Here is a 19,105-nt window from a genome sequence, read left to right on the forward strand (position 1 = left end):
CCTTTCGGGATATATAGAGGTTTTGTCTGAGTATTTGATTCAGTTTCTTTCAGCTGCTTCTTTGCAGTGTATCACATAAACACACCCAGCAAATGCTTATTTTCTACTGTTCTGTTTTGGGATTGCTCAGCTTGCTGTTTGCAACTCTGCCAAGTGCTGCAAGTCTATATTTTCCACCGAGTGAAAAACAATGTTTTTTTTTTCTCTTTTTCCAAACATGCTTTTAGAAGAAGAAATCATTCTCACCGAGAGTAAAAGCAATGATATGCATTAATAAAATGCTGGTTTGGCAGACTCTTTTCATAGGAAAGGGCTCCTTCAAAATCCAAAATCTTAGGTTACTAATTGTCCATTTAAAAACAGTCCATTAAGACAATCAAAGTGCACAATGTACCTGGAAATGTGTGTGTGCTTTTTGTCATTAGAACTCTTAAATGCTGTATTCAGCCATGCTTTGGGTTCTGTTGGCTACAAAAATTTGAAAAGAATAAAGAACTGCTCTTAGCTTGTGCCGGCACAATGAGGAACACCGATCACATGTTGAAACCAACAAACGGAAAAGTGCGTAGAGTACAAAGGCTTGTTTTAACACAAACTATCATGATCATTTTCCACCAAGTGTTCAGAATATGCACATGACTCAACACTGCTGAGTCATGTGCTCGCACACTGGGCGATCAAGCTCTGCTAGTCTGACGGGTTTCATGTGCGGGTAAGAGAGCTCGAAAGACACTCGCCAAGGAAATCTTAACACTGAAACCACACGGCTGTCTTTTACACCAACTCCCAGTTTTGGTCCCACCTACTGACAGAACCACTGACCTCCTGGGAAGAATTAATCCTACATTGTTCTACCCGGGTACCAACTCCACCTTTTCTCTGTCCTCCTCTGCCCTTTTTCTTCCCCTCTCTATTTCTTTCTGCTTACTTTCTGCTTATCTTTAACTCAGTGAGACTTGTTATGTTAACCCCCTGCTCTTACGCCACCCGTTCCTTCCACTTAAGCACACACACACACCCTGTTCTAATCTCTTTCAAGAGAAATTCTAGCTGCTTCCTAAAAAGACTGTTAGGGCTGGATATACAATTCTCTCTCTGGCTCTGTTCTCCCTTTTGTTAAAGAGCTCTGTTTTCATCCTGTAAATGTGTTTCTTTCTTTTTTGTATCAACAGGACAGCTGTGCTTCACTCGCCTGCTTCTCTGCCCACTTAATACAAAAGCCATGGCCCAATCCTCCCTACCACACTGCAAGACGGCCTGTATCTCTCTGACGCAGAGACACACGCATGACGGTTTGGCAGACTCGTTTCTGAGGTGCCCACTTTGTCCAGACAGAGCACAGAAGCGCTGTTGTCCCACCCCAAGGACAGAGCGGCGGACTTCGCATCAGTAATAAGGCTGAACACAATGAAAGGCTTCACAGAGATAGAGCTCAGGCTTTGAGTCAACAGAGGATACGTTCCCTTCTTTAACAACTGAGTCTCTCCCAACATACTGCACTGCGAGTGAGGGGCTCTCTTGGCGTGGAGTTACAGCACAAGCAGGGATTTACTTGAGCTGGAAGTGTCACGATACACAACCAGACATTTATAATCTGAAAACTTCTTTACTTGAGTATATTAGAACAATGTGACAAACTAGAGCATTTTTAATTAAAAAGTTGTAGTCATCACTTTATGTGATGTCATTTAAAATAAGAAATGTCTAATCGTTTCTTTCTGATGGAGTGTTAAGTAAGATGTGTGTAGTTTGTTGTAGCTACAGATGGGGGTAAACAGGGAGCCTAACTCTGTCTAAAGCGAACAAAATCCACCTACCAGCACATCTGTAATTAACATGTGGCATGTTGCCTGGTAAATTGGTACAAATATGTGTCCTTGACTGCCCCTTTCTTAGTCACGATATGTAATTTCCCAGAGTTGGTTGCACGAGTCAAGAATATATTACAGATCTTCATGATGACTCCAATAAAATTGATGTATTTTTTTAACCTCATTGTTTTGTACGAGGCAAACAGGAACGATATAAGCTGATGGTGCTTCAACTTCTATGATAATGCAACTTAAATTTAGTTTTTGGCCACTTGAGAGAACAGCTGTTGTGGTCATGTGTGCATCAGCTGATGAACCACAGACTCCAGAAGGAAATTATTATTATTTTGGCTCCTTGGCTGTTGAGCCTTTGTTAGACTTTTTCATGACCCTGTGATGTTCCAAGCACCATTCTTGAGCCACTTCTGCCTTTGGTGCCCTTTGACAACCAATTTTTACAGAGCATCTGTCACTCACTGATAAACCCAAAGCCACTCAATTCAGTGGTTCAAACTTTAGACACAGCAGTGCTGGTACCGCCCTTTCGGCACTGGCAGGGTAGCTTTTATAGTGAAAATGCATAGAAAAGCAGACGTATACTTTTCACCTGGTACTTTCTGTCTGCTTGCCCATCCATTTATGGGCTGCTGCAGATTTTCTTTAAAACTGCTGCTCGACACTAAAGCAAAATGTTAAAGGCCATAATTTGAATATTTGTGGGCTTCTCACTGTGAGTAACACCCTTAAAATTACACAGGGAACCATTTGTCGCATAAAATACTGATTATGGCACCTTTTAATTAGCACTTATTGTTATTCACTATCACTATAATTACTACGGTGGGGTCATTTTCCACCTCACTGCCATCACGATCATCAAAAGCTATCGTCGTCACCTTCATCACCACATCATCATCATCATCATCATCGCCATCCTCCTCTCCTCGGCAGTGCACAGCCCTCAGTCAGTTCGCCCGCGTGCGCCGCCTGTCCTTTAAATTAATTATTTCTTGCATTTTGTTTCCACTCCATCTTAACGCGGAAGTCGGTGACGCACCACTACAAACAGCTGCTCAGCGGGGGCAATGAAATAAACAACGCGTCGACATTCGGTGAGTGTTTTCTTCGCGTGTGTCTTTACGACGTTCAACGAGCAACGTTCGCTGAGATGCAGTTATGTGTACGTCCACGCTGAGGAGGCTCCAGCGTGTCCGCTGCGCCTCTCGCTTTATTAAATCCGACCTGAGGCGGCTGGAGGGGGTCGCTCGGACGTGCCTCTGAACTGTGCTGGGATGATAGCGTGAGAATTTGCTGCTTTTTCTTTTTTTGTCTCCTTTTCTTTTGTTTTTTTATTTGTATATTGACTGCTGTTGAAGCCGACACTCTGTTCCTCACGACGGTCACTCGTAGCCTGCTGTGATTAAGGTATGAAAATCCAGTTTAATGTGAGCGAGCGAGTGCGCTCTGCAGCAAAAACAGGGTGAGAGAGAGAGAGAGAAAGGGAAAAAAGCAGCAGAGTGTTTGTGTCAGCTCAGATGCCTGTTATTAATTATTGTCTCGTTGTTTTGTGCATTCAGCGTGTGTGTGTCCATGTAGATGTGTGTGTGTGACTCGATGTAGGAAGACGTAATGTTGCCCGAGCAAGCCTTTTGTTAGTTTTCCCGGATCCCTCAACGCGCTCCCACAATTCCACAATTTGCTGCTGGAATGCCATGAGACTCCGGATGATGAAGAAAGAATTTATCGGTGTTCAATACGGCTAAAAACCCATCTTAGGGTTTTGCTGTCAGTGCTGTGCCTTCTGGATTACTCAGAAAGCAGCGGAGTCCTGTCCTGACTTTACCGGATCAATGCTGATTTGGATGTTAATGTTCAAAAATCGGCGTGGTGTGATCTTAGCAGCTGGCTGTGGCTCGGAGAGCATCTCGTATTCTCTGTAGGTCCGACGAGGCGCACTGCCCAGCCGGGTGTCGCCTTATTATGAACCATAATAAAGCCAGCAGCAGCGCCCTGCATCGCTGCGCGCTTTTCAGATCAGTGTCACCAGTGATTCTGGTTTCTTGCCTTCAGCTTGACGTCAACAACAATACATCTGCGCAGTAACGTGGAAAATATGAATTGAACTTTATTTATTTATTTCTTAAATTGTAAGGCTTTAATGTTGACATCAAACCCACTGATCACTTAATTGCCACAGTGGCTCTCACATTACACTCTGTCCTCTCATTGGCTGCAGGATCAGCTTTCTCCAGTTGTTTCCATCATCACCCCCGTCATGATGCGTGCTGCTCTGCTGTACAGTTCCCGATTGTGTGTTGCAGTTTGTTCAGAGCTTTTAAACATGCAGTAAAGCACTCTAGTGTACTTTAAAGCCTTCTGTTCTCCCTTCATCCTCGTGGTGTGTGCTTTGCCAAATGGGAGGGCAAACCCTTCACTCATGTTCAATTTGAGGTAACACATCTCAGCTTCACGTCAAAGACCGGTTCTTTTGATGCCATCTGTGCTGCGGTGTTGGATTTTTCTGTGGTTTGGGGTTATTGTTAGGTTAATGCTGGGGAAAGGGGAAGAACCGGCTGGGTGTCTGTGTCATACATTATTGTAGGCTTGGGTTATTTCTTTGCTGAGAGCTTGTTGTGATGACGAGCCTCGTCGTGCTGCTGGTATGTGTAGTATGCATAAACGTTCTGATAACTAAATGCTAATTTTGTCTGTAATCCTCCTCCTTCACACTGTATTGTGTTTTTTCTTGTGATTTTTGACAGGGAGTGTTTGAAGAGAAGCGACAGACGGTGATCTTTGTAGGCAAGCAGTCTGAGTTTAATTTAGTTTTTAATTTATGCTCAACAGAAAAATCTGAAATTAGAAAAAGGAAATTGGGAATATGGGAATTTCCTATAGCTAAAAAGGTGATTTTTTTCCTCCCATGAGTACGTATGCCTTACAACAAGGAAATCATATAATTTTATGCCTACTTTCTCTTATCTTTTTCTTGTCCAGACGTTTGATACCCAGTGTGTTGTCTACACTTGTTCCAGCATATTATTTTCCACATAAAGTCTACATTATGGCCACATTACGCATAAAGACGGCCTCCCCCTCTCCGTCTACTTTCCATTTCTTGACTTCTGTCGTGACCGGCTGACTGTGTGTCCTCCGACAATGACGACTGAACAATCATTCTGCAGTCATGAAATTTCATCTATTGGAGAGCTGGCGCTGCACGAAGCTGTCAGCAGACTCTGTCGTCCCGGTAGAACCGAGTGCTGATGGAAATGAGAAAGTAAGGCCGTAATTATGATTCCGAACAGGAGGAGGAAGAGGGCATCTGAGGCTGTCGCTGCCTTCCAAATCCCATAATTTAACTTTTTTATTTTTCAACTTAAAGTAGTTAGTGCAGCTGCCTTTACTAATTCAGTTCATTTTTATTTGTGTAGTGCCAATTCCCAACAAATCTTAATCATAGAGCGCTTCACTTTGGAGCATGAAGAGCTTATGCCTTTAATATGTTGTAAAGGGAAGACCACAGACTTCCTATGAGAATGTTAACAGGAAGAAACCTTCCGCAGAACAGGCTCAGGATGGGCGGCCATCTGTTGAGCTGAAGGGAACACTTGCGCGATGCATCTTCTGTGCAGGGGCCCGTGGGTCAGAATGACCACAGAGCCGTGCTGGCGTGAGTTAATTAATAATGGAAGGACTTCCTGATATTGCGTTTTGCATGTGTTGGGAGATGGCATACTAAATAGCACGAGTATGGGTACTGGAACACTGTCTGTTAAGCTGCTAAAACTGCGAGGGAAGGAACCTGCAGTCTTAATGGACTGTGCCATTGTGTGCTTGCAAATTAGCTTGTACTTTACGTCTTCAGAGATGGGCTCTGAGGGAAGTAATTGGAGGGCGGAAAGAATTGCAATCAAAAGTATCTGAAGGCTTCGATAGTAGCTTTCTGCCAGTTCACTGCCGTCATTGTTTGACACAATTGGTTGCGATGGAGAAATGTGCCTCCCACGGTATTTTACAATATGGAACAGAGGATCCGTTTGACAGGCTCCATTGTGGCGTTGTGCAGGAGTTTCAATCAAATTCAATTTAACAACAGGCAAAAACATTTTGACTCGCAGAAGTTTCAGCTGAAAAAAAAAGAAAGGAGAAAAAAAAAGGTTTTACTTTTGATTCATCCGCTAGTTCACGTCTTTGTTTTGACAAATTACTTTACGGGAACAGGAGCAGATGTCTCTTCTTACTAAAAACATAGAGCTTGTTTGCGCATAATTTAGCCTAAGAACAGATATAGAAAAAAATTAATTTGTTTTTGGTTGTTATTTATTGCTTTTTCTGTCTTCCATAAACTACAAAAAAATCACATAATCAATTGACCTGTCATATTTTCAGTAATTGGTCTATAAAGTAATCGATTACTATTCTGAATTTATTCAAGAAAATGCTATTTTTATACTAACAACAAAGCACTCGGCGCACTTCCTGTTTTGTTGCCCTACATTAACTTTGTGCTAATGGAGAACCACACTGCTTTATTAGTAATTTAAACCCCAAATATCAAAATAATTTCTCTTTTACGTTTTTTTTTAATGTGCTGAATTCCTGTTTTTATGTCTTGTTGTAAAATGGCATCTGCAGACATGCTTTACGTCTCTATGTTAGCTGCTCCCCGTCTCCTCACTCTCTGCGTGCTTAATCTGTAAAATAATATTGATTGAAATGTGCTAAGAGACAGGAAATGGATCCAGCCAACAAAAATCAGTCTTCGTATGTATTTGTCTTCCGGTTTTGCAGGAGAATGTGCGTGTGTTATTCAGGATGTGGGTTTTTCCTGGACTCCAGTGCCTGCTAGGAAGCTGTGATTGTGTCCGTGATTAACCCCCCTTTGAGAGACTTTCAGTTTAGCAAGTTTTACTTTTCTTAATTGGCCGTAGACTGTGAACAAATTAAAATTACCCTAACAGTATTATGGCCATATGGCAGCTGGAACTGTACTGCTGAGGTTTCCAGTGTGTTTTGTATGGCTGGTTCATGCTGCTTCTGTTATCTGATTCTGGATATACAGTTATAGGTATATGTCCCTCGCTAGTCGTCTTGTATGGCTGAACTGTAACATAATAACATAATAAAGGTATCATATTATGCTGGCCGGGATTGGGTTATTGTTTCCCTGAGGTCGGACTTCGTCTGCAGGGAATAAAAGCATTGATTTAATGTAATGACTTCCTTTCTTTGGATGATGTCATGCACCTATGTGAATCAGACCACACTGGGGTAATGCTTATGGCGGCATAGGTAATACAGCAACATCGGCGTTTGTAATGATATTTTGGTCAGATTTTAAGTGGTCTTCTTCACTCTGACTTTGTGTGTGTTGACCAGGCGCAATGAAGTTGTAATGCCTCTGATGAAACGGGGGTAGTGTTCGACAGCTGCTATACATCAGCCGAGGGGAGGTGCTGGCTCAGCTGAACGGACCGTGGGATGGCACTGCTGCAGTTAGTGGGCTATGGTTGATGATGTCATTAGGGCTTTCACAGACTCCCAAGGTGTCTGTGTGCTGGTGGCAGCCAACCAAGAATAAGGAAAGGGGAAGGAGACTGATTGTTTTCTCCCCCCATTGTAGATTGACTAATCTGCCACAGTGTAAACATGATACCTGCTATCCTGTCAGCCTAACAGACACACATTTAACATCTTATTAATTTATGCTGAAATGATAACCGTGCTCTCAGAGATAACCAAATAATCATGAGTCCCCCCCAAATAAAAGAGCTATATCAGCTCAATAACCTATATGTCCTGAGCTGTAATAATACAGTCACCATCACAATGTTTGTTTGATGACAGCAGACTTTTAAACACAAAAGCTTGCAGAACATGTTGCTGTAGATAAGATTGTAAGTTGTTTTTTTATGTCTGCTATAACACAACACAGCCGTTATGATGGCTTCTTTGACGTGGTGACGGCCACTTTGGAGCCAACTTCATTTAGTGTAAACACACACACACAAAAGGAAGTTTAGACCTAAGGCTGTTTTTATTTCTCTAATTTGTGCCTCTAATTTGCATCTCCTGCCCATGAACCAGAAAACAGCCTCGTTAGACTATGTTAAAGAATTTTTCAATTCTTAAAGTGCTTCTGAAAGCCAGCGAGGACAGCAGGCTCTCAGACAAACGATGGTGGGAGCAGTACTCCCGCCGTTGTTTTTATCCATACATTTTAGTTATTCACAATGATAAAACTTGCCACCCTTCACGGTTTCTATGGTATAATATCCTGTCACACTGTACCATGACAGGAATTTAATTAGAAGTGTTCCTAAATTTTAAAAAAAATTACATGAACGCTGTTACACCTGAGATAATAAAATAAAGCTTTGGTTGGGCTATAACAAAATAATTTATGATGCTGTTATGTCAGCTGTCATATTTAATTGACTTTGCTTTTAAAATGACGCCGCAAAGCGAGGCTGTCTCGATTTGCTAACTGCTTGTAGCCTTGACTCATTAAATCTCTTCAACCTGCTTTGTCAGTGTTTTTTCGTTTCAGTTAAAAATTGCAAAACTGTCACATCAAACTTGTCGTTGGAGCATTTTCACATCTGGGTCACAAGCAAACCCTTTTCCCTACTCTCTGTCTACACTGTGTTCAGATTCAAAGGTTAAAAAAAAGCAAACGCCTGTGTTTGTCCACACAAAAACCAGGAAATGATGAGACGAGCAATAAAGGGTCTGACCTATAAGCAGCTTTTATAATGACATCAGGTGATGTTAAACTCATTTTACATCGTGGGCCACATGCAGCCCAACATTTTTACATGATAAAATGAATTTAATGGCATAATTTAATACAGCCCACTTAGATGTGTCGCAGCTCTTTACTTTAACAGAATCATTTAAAGTAAAATAACATTCGATTTGTCAATTGGTTTGTTTACCACAGTTTCATTAGTTAGTACCAGCTGTCTTTAAGTGCTAACATTGTATTGTGAAACCCTTTTAATTTAGTGAGCAGTAAATCTTTCCTCCATATTGTATTTAATTAGATTCCTGAAAGCCACTCAGCCGTCCATTTCAATTAGTTTTGCTGTAGTAAAAAGTCCACTTGCAGAAACTTGTTTGATGGGTGATTCATCATAGCGACCGTGCTTTCCAGATTAATTTTTGTCAAAACTTCAGCTTTGGTCATGCACATGCTGATTTCAGAAGTGTTTGTCTTCTAGCGCACTCATGTGGTGATGATAGCCTGACAGATTTGATGTCCACATTAGGCGTGCAGGGGTCAAAATAAGTTTGAGTTGTTTGTCCTTGACATGAATGAGAAATAAATAAATTCAAATAAAAACTATTTTAGTAACACCAAAAGTTCTAATTGTCTCTTGGTGTCTAAATAAGCTGGATAAAGTGGGCCTGGAATTCTCTTTTCTAACGTCATAGTTTAATTCCTGGACTGTATTAGAGTAGCTTTGCATGATTTTACAGTTCAGAATAATCCACATTTATCTTATGTTGGGCTTTGGTGTAGCCCCTTAGTTTATTCACCTGTCTGAAATGAGCCCTTATAGGTCCTCTTCCTTTAGGCCAAATTCCTTTTTATTGGCTCTCCTTTGCAAACAGCAGGTGCACTCGGAGTTAAAGCCGTGTGCCTGAGGTGACCATATTAAGGATGGTCACTCTCCTACAGAGCTAAGACTGGAAAAGAATCGGCTGAAACTGAGTGGTTAGAGCTTTTGGGTCACAGGGATTACTTTCACATATGCGCTAATCAAATTATTGAAAACACAAGCACCCAAAATTGCAACTCTGTAAATGTGGTACAAAATAAGGTTCTCCTTTAACTTTCCGGCAGTGCATTTTAAAATCTAGCGCACAACAACATGATGACACCGCTTAAGCCAAACCACAGTTTGCCCATCCACAGTGTACGATATAGTCTACCTGTGATAGGCCAACACTGGGAAATATTGCATATGGCTGTCTGTAATTTTACATGAACTGGTTTATCCCAAATGTTCATGTTACGTAACAAAACTTTCTAGCTGGCAGTTATGTTTTCAAACCATACCATAAAATATACAGAAAGAACTGGCATTTAAGAAAAAAAAGGAAAGGCATGATATGCTAAATTATGTGTGACCTTTTAAGAAAAATGTTGCTCTTTCTGTCAGACTTACTGGCATTATGCAGCAGCGATAAGACCTGTAGGCATCTCATCACAGTTTCTATATTTGTTTGTTTCTGGACTTACTTTGGAGGAAACAAGGTAATTGGTGCGAGCAGCAGCAGCAGCCACTGTGGCTGGACACACAAAAGCGTTTGATGTCACTGTATTTAAGAACTCCGACTGTGATGTAATGTCTGGGAGATGATGTGCGGAATTTTGGTTTTTCCTGTACAATTAACCTGACTGTAAACAGCACGGATATATCATCAGCTGCTTTTAATATCGAGGTGGAATGAGCCAGAGCCGTCATTTCATCATGAATATCAATGAGGTTTTCTCACTAATGACTTTTCAACTGTTTGCCGTTGCTGGTGGTGTTTGCATTGCATTTTTCATTAAGCGTATTCAGACTTACATCTCATTACAATACATCCATGTTAGAGACGTTCTCCGGTTACAGCAGCAGAAATAATTCCAGCCCAAATCCCCTCCCTGCTTAAGAGCACCCCACATTTATTTGATCACGATAATTCAAACCTGAGTGTGTTTCAGTTATTAATAGTGATTTAAATAATGAATTCAGCCTGCTATAGCTTGTATAAATGAGCTTTGCTAGATATTGTGAGATGTATTAGGTTCAAATTAGGTGTTCAAGCAACAGAAGAGTTTATTAGACAAATAGAATTCAGCTGAACGAATGCAGATGTTGATACGGGCATGATCTGTGACATCGTTTAACAGTTTCTTGCAGCAATACTGGATAAGCTTCTTTTTTCTTGACAAGCATAATGTGTTCTTAAGATGTTGTTTTGTCAGAGCTCAGGTTATGGGCCTAACGTGACATTACCTGCTGATATTCCCAGGAATGTGCTTTTCGTGGCTTTGTTAACCACCCCAGAGGAGCTGTTATGGTTTTGTTGACAGTGTCACATGGGTCAAACTGAGAAGCCAAGGTTGGGTTATTTTGCAGCCCTGATTACCCCAATTACAGAAGGATGATGGGTGGATGGTGCAGGTTGTTTTGTCAAACTGCCCTGACATTTTCATTTGTTCTTTTTTTTTTACTGAAATGGAAAACTAGGAAGATGAGCTTTGACTGCATGAGGACATGTTTTAAAAGGTTTTCTGATAAATAAGCCGCCCTCCATGTGTGGACGATGTCTCACTGCCACAAAAATGCACTCCAGGGCTTTTAGGAAACAAAAATCTATGATTTTCTTTCCTTTTTTAAAAAAAGGAGAAACAGTTTTTACTTTTCAATGTTTCCAGATGTTCCTGTCTCCACACAAATAGTTGTGAAGTCTGTTTTGAAAAATGTGAAAATGTGTTGCCTTTTTGTTTTTATCATATAGAATGACACTGAATTGTTTTTGCGAATTTGAATTTGCCAAACGATGACCTTTACAGGAAAAAAGGCTTCAAAGCAAAGGTTTGTTCAGTATAAAGTAACAAGTTTTTTCATTAGAAGTTTTTCTTGTTGTTGTTGTTTGAGTCTATTTTAAGGACTTTCATCCATTCTTCCTGCAAATTGCTTGTAGTTTTGTGACATTTTTGGCCTTCTTGCACAGACTGCTCTTTTGAAGTGTATTCAAAGGTTTTTCTATGACGATGATTATTAGGTTCAGGGCTGTGAGGGCAATGGCAAACCTTCAACACGAGCCTCTTGAGTTGGCCCATTTGCTGTTATAGTGTGTAGCTTGCTTTTATTGAGTAAATCTTTCCACTCACCAATAAAATGTTTCCCTGTGCCACTTACTACATAACAAACCCAAAACATGATTGATCCAACTAGTGCTCAACACATTCTCAGCCCTTTTCCTTTAAACGTTATTTTGTTTTTCTTCTTCTTCTTTTCCCTTTTTTTCACAGGACTTTGTATTTAAAATGCTTCAGGCATCTTTTGTTGGAACATTTGAAGATGCAGATCCATAATTGTCTGCTTTTGGGCAGCTACACTATATGGACAAATGTATTGGGCCATACCTCTGAATCTTTGAATTCAGCTGTTAGTGCAGGTGTATAAACTCTAGTACCTGTAGCCGTTCGGTTTGCCTGGGCCATTCCAAAAAGCACAGAGTTCACTGTACTGTAATAGCATGATACTGCTGCAACAAATCAGCTCATTAAATTTCTTCTCTCCTAGGTAAGTTGTATTATTGCAAAATGAAAGCATTCAGGAACCACAACAAATCACCCACATTAAGTATCAGACCACATGAAGTTGGAGAGGGAGGTTGCTGAGGGCTGGGGTGCAAAGTGTCTCAGCACTCGGCAGCGCTCTGCTCATTCAACAACAGCACAGCTCCAAACCTCCTCTCACATTAACATCAGCACAAAATCTACATGCTGGGAGCTTCATGGCAGGGTTTCATGGTTTAGCAGCTCCTCTATGTGTAATATCTAGGTGACCCAATGATGATACAGCCTGATGAGTCTGATTATTTATAAAGCTTTAAAATTTCTTTGTTTTTCTTGGTAAAAGTTGGTACTCAAACTCCTTGCATGTTGCTCATTTCTTCTGTAAAATCTTCTTCTAGCAGCTTCTACTATTAGCTGCTATTACTAGCTGCTACCGCTACAGGGGCTGTAACAGCACTACACTCTATCCTTAGCATCCCTCTCTTTTACACTAACCCTCTGCTTGTCCTCCTTTTACCACATTTGAAACTTCTGTTGTCTTCCTCTTTTCCTCCTGCTTGGCACCTCCATCTTCAGCATTCTTTCTCCAATAAATCCACTACTTATGTCCAATCCATCTCAGCCTTGTCTCTCTAATGGCGTCTCCAAACATCTCAACATGAGTTGTCCCTCTGACCTTTCTGGTCCCTCCCAATGAAAATCTGAGCATGCTCAACTCTGCAACTCCAGCTCAGCCTTCTGTCTTTTTTCTCAAAAACCATACATCATAGCTGGTCTCACTAGCATCTTGAAAACCTAAAACAAAAATATCATAGGGAGCATGGTTAAAATGTTGACTTAAATGTTTTATCTTTTTGCTCTTAGGATATAAAATGAGTAACAGACAAACCTCAGAAAATCTTTTGCAAACCACCTTTTGTTTCCTTTTACTAGATTGAGAAGGATAGTGTTTTTTAAAGTTTACCACAGCTTTAAAACCTGCTGGGCACTGATTAACCAAAAGTGCTTTTTAACAAAGAAATAAAAAAATTAAAAAAATCCAACATTTCCGTTTTAAAGCAAGTCTTAAGATTAAGACAGATTCTTCTATAGCAGTTGCAGTATTAGGTTTTTCTAATTCAGATTCAGTGCGTGCGTTATATAGCAGAGTGACTTTTTTTTTTTTTTTGCTGGGTAAATGCTGTATAACTGCTGGAGGCTTGTTCTCCAACTGTCCACCATGCAGTTATGAAGTCATTTAGCTTCTTTTTGCTGCTGCTAGCCACTGAGTCGACCTGCAGCCAGACCAGCAGCCTCTAAAGCTGCCTCTCAGTGTGTGATTTCCTGTGTCCACGCACTTACTACACACAGTGGTGAACCCCACATGCACTCGCATATTACACGTCTGCTGTTTCACGGAGCGTTGTGGTGGGCTGAAACTGCCTGCTGGTCCATAACTCCTCCACACAGTCGGGTTATTCTGCGAGGCAGCAGGAGGACAAACACTAGCCCGAGGGACAGAGTTGTCTGTGTGCCGAAGTGCACGCTTACCAGTAAAAAGGCTTTGTTTACCGGTATGGCCAGAAAAGTGGTTAAAAGGAACATGCTTTCAGTTTCTACTCGGGTGGTGAGTTAGTTTTTCATTTCCTCATTCTTCACTGATGAGACCACTTTTCCCTGAATTGTGTTTTGAACATTAGTGGCTATAATACAAATAAATCTATTGCACAGGACGAGTCCAGGTCAGTGTGTTTCATATTGTGTGCACAATGTCAGTAGTGGACTTGCATAACCTTGAACGCACACAAACAGCTACAGTTTCCCAGAGAAATGCAGACTGCATCCTGTTTGGCCGTCACAGCTGAGTATCCAGTGTTGTGTAATTTTTTATTTTTTTTTGTGAAATTCACCTTAGTGATATTGATTACTGTAAAACAGGGAGTAAAATCATCAACTGTTCAACTAAGTAAGAACAAGTGTCAGCTTCCCTCGAGTTATAGACAGGCTTGAAAACATCATGTACAAGGATTTTGGAGCTTAATACGCTTAATATGAATGATATTCTAAAATTCCCACCTATGTTAGTAATTTTCCACTCTTAATTAAAAAAAAACAAAAAACAATATGGAATACTGTCATTATTTTTGAGGAATTGCACTAGATGTTTATCCTGTAGTAAGGCCAGTCACGATAAAATGAAATTATATTTTAGTATTTTAAACCATGTTGCAGTACTTGCTTGCACAGCATGGATAAAATCTTGCATGATATTGCATTTTTGGGGGGAGTTATCTTAGTTTGTATTCATACCCATTGTGGATGTCATGGTATTCCTTACTGATAAATGAAATGTACTGAAGAAGAATCAGTGTTTTCTCCTGTTGCACATGAGCTAACTGCTCCTTTTCGATTGACGAGTGATTAAGGTGCCTGAATGAGAAATGAAATGGAGGAAAAACATTGAAAATAAGTGAGAAGGTCTAAGTTGTTGCAAAGCAATCAAAAAGTTTTTGTCAGTTTTTTGTGAAAGTGGCCTCGTGGTGGCTGCAGTGCACTTCACATGTGTCTGTTTCAGTGTTCAAACAGACCATGTGGTCTTTGACAGGCAAACACGCAAGTAAAACCTTGTTAGCATGAATAAAAGCAACGAGTCACAATTTTTCTTTTCGGGTTTGGCCCATCGCAGGGAACATACAGCCTTCAGATTGCTGTTTTAAATAGACTTTCAGGAACTGGTTGGTTTAGATGTTTCTGACAGTCAAAAAGTTGAGTTTGGACAGTACACTTCTCACCCTTAGCGGACCAGTTTCGAAACACGTGTTACTGATCATTTTGGCTCTGTCTCTAAATAGAACAGAAGCTGCGTTAATATGATTAACAGCAACTGTGTTTGGCTACTATTTCCTGTCAAAATGGCTGCTTCAGAATAAGTCTCATGTCTTGGCCACATGACCAATTATCCAATAGGAGTAGGGTTAGGGTGAGGGCTGGGGTTGTGTTGTGGTTGTGAAACGTTCAGAAGTTAGATTTGAGGTCAGATGAAAAGTTGTAAATAGCCACAGAATACAACAGCTAGCACAGCTGTCAGGGACCAAGCAGTAAAGCATAAAGGACACAGGTGTTTAATTCAAAAAAGGGGTTTTATTGACTCAAAAATATGAAAATATATTTAACAAAGCCAAAACTTAAACAGGCAGGCCAATAAAAGAGGTCAACTAAATAGACTAAACTCAAGATAACAATTAACAAAATCTCAAACAAACATAAGATAAACTGACCTGCTGAAACCAAATGACACACAAGGGAAAAAACTAAATGGCTGCCATATAACCAACTAATACAAAACAATTAAACAAACATGAAACACCCCCCAGGCAATGAAGCATGTGGTTCTATCCAATTAGGCTGTCAGTGGTACTTCAGCTCTCCCAGACCTTTGCCACACCTTTTGCCAGACAGGAGGAGAAGCCAAACCCCAGGTAACTCAAACAAAGATGTATTAATATAACAAAACAGAACTTTGACCTTGCAGTGTTAATATGTGTGCACGCCATATAAACATTGGAAGGTGTGATGGAAAAATAAATACATTTAATAAAGAAACAATATTGAACAATAAGTAGAATATATTGAAGTAGTGACTGTAAATTAAACTAAAGTGAATCAACTGGTGGTGAGGTGTGGAGCTTACCATGTGTGGCATGCCATCACAACAGCAATAATGGTTAAATGCTCCAGTTATACTAACCGAAGTATTCAAACTGAGGCTCAGTAACACTATATATTTGTACTCCATTTGACCATCCAGCTTATGATTAAATGTCCTGTGGACTGTTTTTTTAGTACTGTTAAAGAAGATCCGAGTTCTGGTGTAAGGAACCAGATTTGAGTATTTTATAGAAATAGCACATAGTGGCTGCTGGCTTTTATCTATAATAGACAACACTGCAGACAACTCAGCCATTTAAAATGTAGTGGTGAGTGCAGTTGAGGAAGCGGATACTACCTCAGATACACAAGCATCATTTTTAATCAAATCTTTTTGCTTAAAAATAAAACAATAACATTATGTGTGTTTATAGTTAGCCCTTCTTCTCGCTTCCTATTAATGATCTAAGCTGTTGCATATTCAAGTTTTATTTTGAAGCACCATTCTCAACATTTGGCGCTTCCAGCCTGTGACATGAACATTTTCTGCTTACAATGACAGCATATTCAACATGTTTAGGTATGCTTTTACAAAATAGGACATCTGATTACATGTGATTGCTTTGTTTACCCTTTTTTTTTTTTGTTCTACAGGCTATTTGATTGATCTAATAGGCTCTTGATTTGCTTGTGCCTGCTCTGTTTGAAATGCATATTTCCCTAACACAGCGGAGGGATTTATGTAACCCACAATGGCACTTCAACACACAGAAATCCACAACATCAGCTGAAGAGCGTGATGCTTTACACACTGCAGTGTCTCCACATTTTTTTGTCCGCATCTCATTAAAATTAACAGGCTTTCACTAGACTTTATTGAACAGCCTCATCACTAGTGGCCCCAAAGAGCACATCCAAATGAGGAAAGAGGGGACTCTGCAGTGAATAGATCAGTAATTAACAACACATACTTGTAAAAGAGTCTATTTTAGATAAACGTTTATTTATCGTTACCAAGATAGAAGGCTTTATAAAAATATCTGATTTTCCATCTGTTCATTGACACCTAGAAGCTGCACCTGTCCGCTAACTCAATATCTGGGTATCGCCTTTGGCTATGTTCCCAAAATGCAAATGGGAATCTGTACTTGTGGTTTTGACTTCGCATCTGTAGCTGTACCTGTGTGCAGTTGTGCTAATAAGTCGCTGAACTTGATCGCGGTGCTCTGACTGCACCTGCAGACGGGGTTCGATACGACTGTAAATTGGGCATGTGCTGACAAGAAACTGCGTTTTTAAAATCTATCCTGTGTGAGGGTAATATTCAAATCTGCCTGCACACAGCAGAGATGGCTCTTGCTTCCTGTATTCTATGTTCTCCTTTCCCTTCATAGTATTTACTGTTGCAGAGAGATTACAGAAACTGCATACTCGAGTCTGGTGTTTTGTGGAGTGTGGCTGTTTGCCTATCTTGGCAATTTCAGTTCCCATCTCCATACAGTAGATTTTTGATGATTGTGCTTTTCTCCCTGCGTTTACCCCACAGATATTTAAGTCTGCTTTTCCAGCTAAATCCTTATTCATTCCAATTGTACGATAAACAGGCTGGTAACTTTTCTTCCCCCTTATCACATCACACACCCACCAAAAAATTGAACAGCTTCTTGTCAAAACTCTTATCAAGTTCCCTTTGAGTCAGCCGTGTTTCCTCTTTACTTACTGGCATTTAGTTTTTTTGGTGCCTCGTCACAGCAGTTTATGAAGTCTCCATACAGAAGAAAATTGCTGCATTAAAAACAGCGATACTGCTGCAAAGCCCTCTGTCAGTGTCCCTGTTATTTATCTGAAAAATGAAACTGAACCCTTTCAGATCACTTCCAAGCGAAACCTTTTACAAAACATAAATCACCTCTTGTTGGATGAGAAGGCATAAACACTTCAGCTTTGAGGGTTAGCCTGAGGTTTTAGAACAATAGACGATCACCGAAATTTCAGTTTGGCCTCTGGTCAAGGTAGTTGTGGGAGTAAACATTTATTAACTGCAGGCTGAAACTGATAATCTGCTCCTGGCAATGTCAGAGCTGCATAAAAATGTACGCCCTTCTATCTGAATATTGTGGTCGTTGCACAATGTTTATAAAAAGATGGGACGAGAGATTTCTTCATATTTTCGTTCTGAATTTAGTTGCTTTTTTTTGTTGCGCTACTTACAGACAGAGAAGTATATTTTTTTAAACAGAACAGAATAAGCACTTTAAGATGCTGCTTTCCAGTAAATGACTTTTTCAGTTGGGGTCCAAATGCCACAGTGACAGAGGCCTGCTTGCTTTCATGTCAAGCCTTGGGTAAAGAGATTGAAACAGCTCTCAGTGGTTAGTGCTAGAAATAGCTAGCCTGTCTGTCTGTGTAAATAATAAAACAAACAAACCAAAAAAAAGAAGAAATCCTGTCACCTGTCAGCCCGTCATACTAATTATTATGGTATGCAGTGTCTTCTCTTTTTTAAACTTGTTCCTTATGCTTTGATCCTTGTACAACTATTAGCGTGACATAAAAAAAAAAAAAAATTCCCAGAAATTTCTGCTGGTTGCCCGGCAGACTCATTGTGACACCAACACCTCAGGAAGTTGCTGTGAATAATTGCTCTGAAGGAGTGGGAGGAACCATCCTCCAAGTCCTCAAAATGCCTGACGCCTAACGAGCTGCCGCAGCTCATTAAACTTTAGTCTGAGTCTTTGAAAGCAATGCTAGATCCCAAGAGGTTCTCTGTGTAGTCCTGGGGAAAAACAAATGTGCTTTTCAGAAGTTAAGACACGAAGAAGCATCACCTAATTCCGGATTTTTCATATTGGGATAAGTGTAAACCATGAGGAAATAGCCTTAGCTAAGGTGCCGTGCTCCGCCCTGAATGGCCTTTTGAATGACATAAAAGTTAATAACACAACAGGTGGCGCAAGTAGCTATACAAGAAATGCGCAATAGAAAAAAATACGGGATTCTGTGGAAATTATAGCGCTAAGTATTGAGTAACTAATTTCTTCATATTTTGCTTCCGAGGAGCCACACTTGCTTGTAATTGTGTAAAGTGGTCTTGAGCAATAGTTTTCCCGGCTTTCAAAGGTTTTCTTTGGACATTGGCTGCTTTTTCATTCATTTTTAGCCCATTTGCAGAGAAAACATTTTCAGGGAAAAGTTGTTTTGTTTTGTTGTTGTTGTTTTTTTTTTTTAAATAAATCATTCAGGCATGAAAAGAGCATCCAACCCAAGGGACGAGTCAGTGTTGTATCTACACATAATTGGAAAGAACCAACTTTAAATAGTGTTGTTTCTAGCAGTCTGTCACAAAAACATATTTACACTG

The 19,105-nt window shown here is 40.3% G+C and overlaps 1 protein-coding gene across 2 annotated transcripts in view; it reads left to right on the forward strand.

Moving 5' to 3' along the window:
- Nucleotides 1–2,734: 2,734 nt before the first annotated feature.
- marchf8 (membrane-associated ring finger (C3HC4) 8) overlaps nucleotides 2,735–19,105 on the forward strand; it is a 94,265-nt gene continuing 77,894 nt past the window's right edge. The window contains exon 1 of one of the 2 annotated variants that reach the window (XM_084948747.1): nucleotides 2,735–2,923. The gene's annotated coding sequence lies outside the window, so the exon portion shown is untranslated. The remainder of the gene's footprint in view (nucleotides 2,924–19,105) is intronic. The other variant, XM_084948746.1, reaches the window with a different exon arrangement.

Source organism: Perissodus microlepis, chromosome 13, assembly GCF_051167445.1.
Source record: "Perissodus microlepis isolate ML-2025 ecotype Zambia chromosome 13, ASM5116744v1, whole genome shotgun sequence".
Classification (NCBI taxonomy): Eukaryota; Metazoa; Chordata; class Actinopteri; order Cichliformes; family Cichlidae; genus Perissodus; species Perissodus microlepis.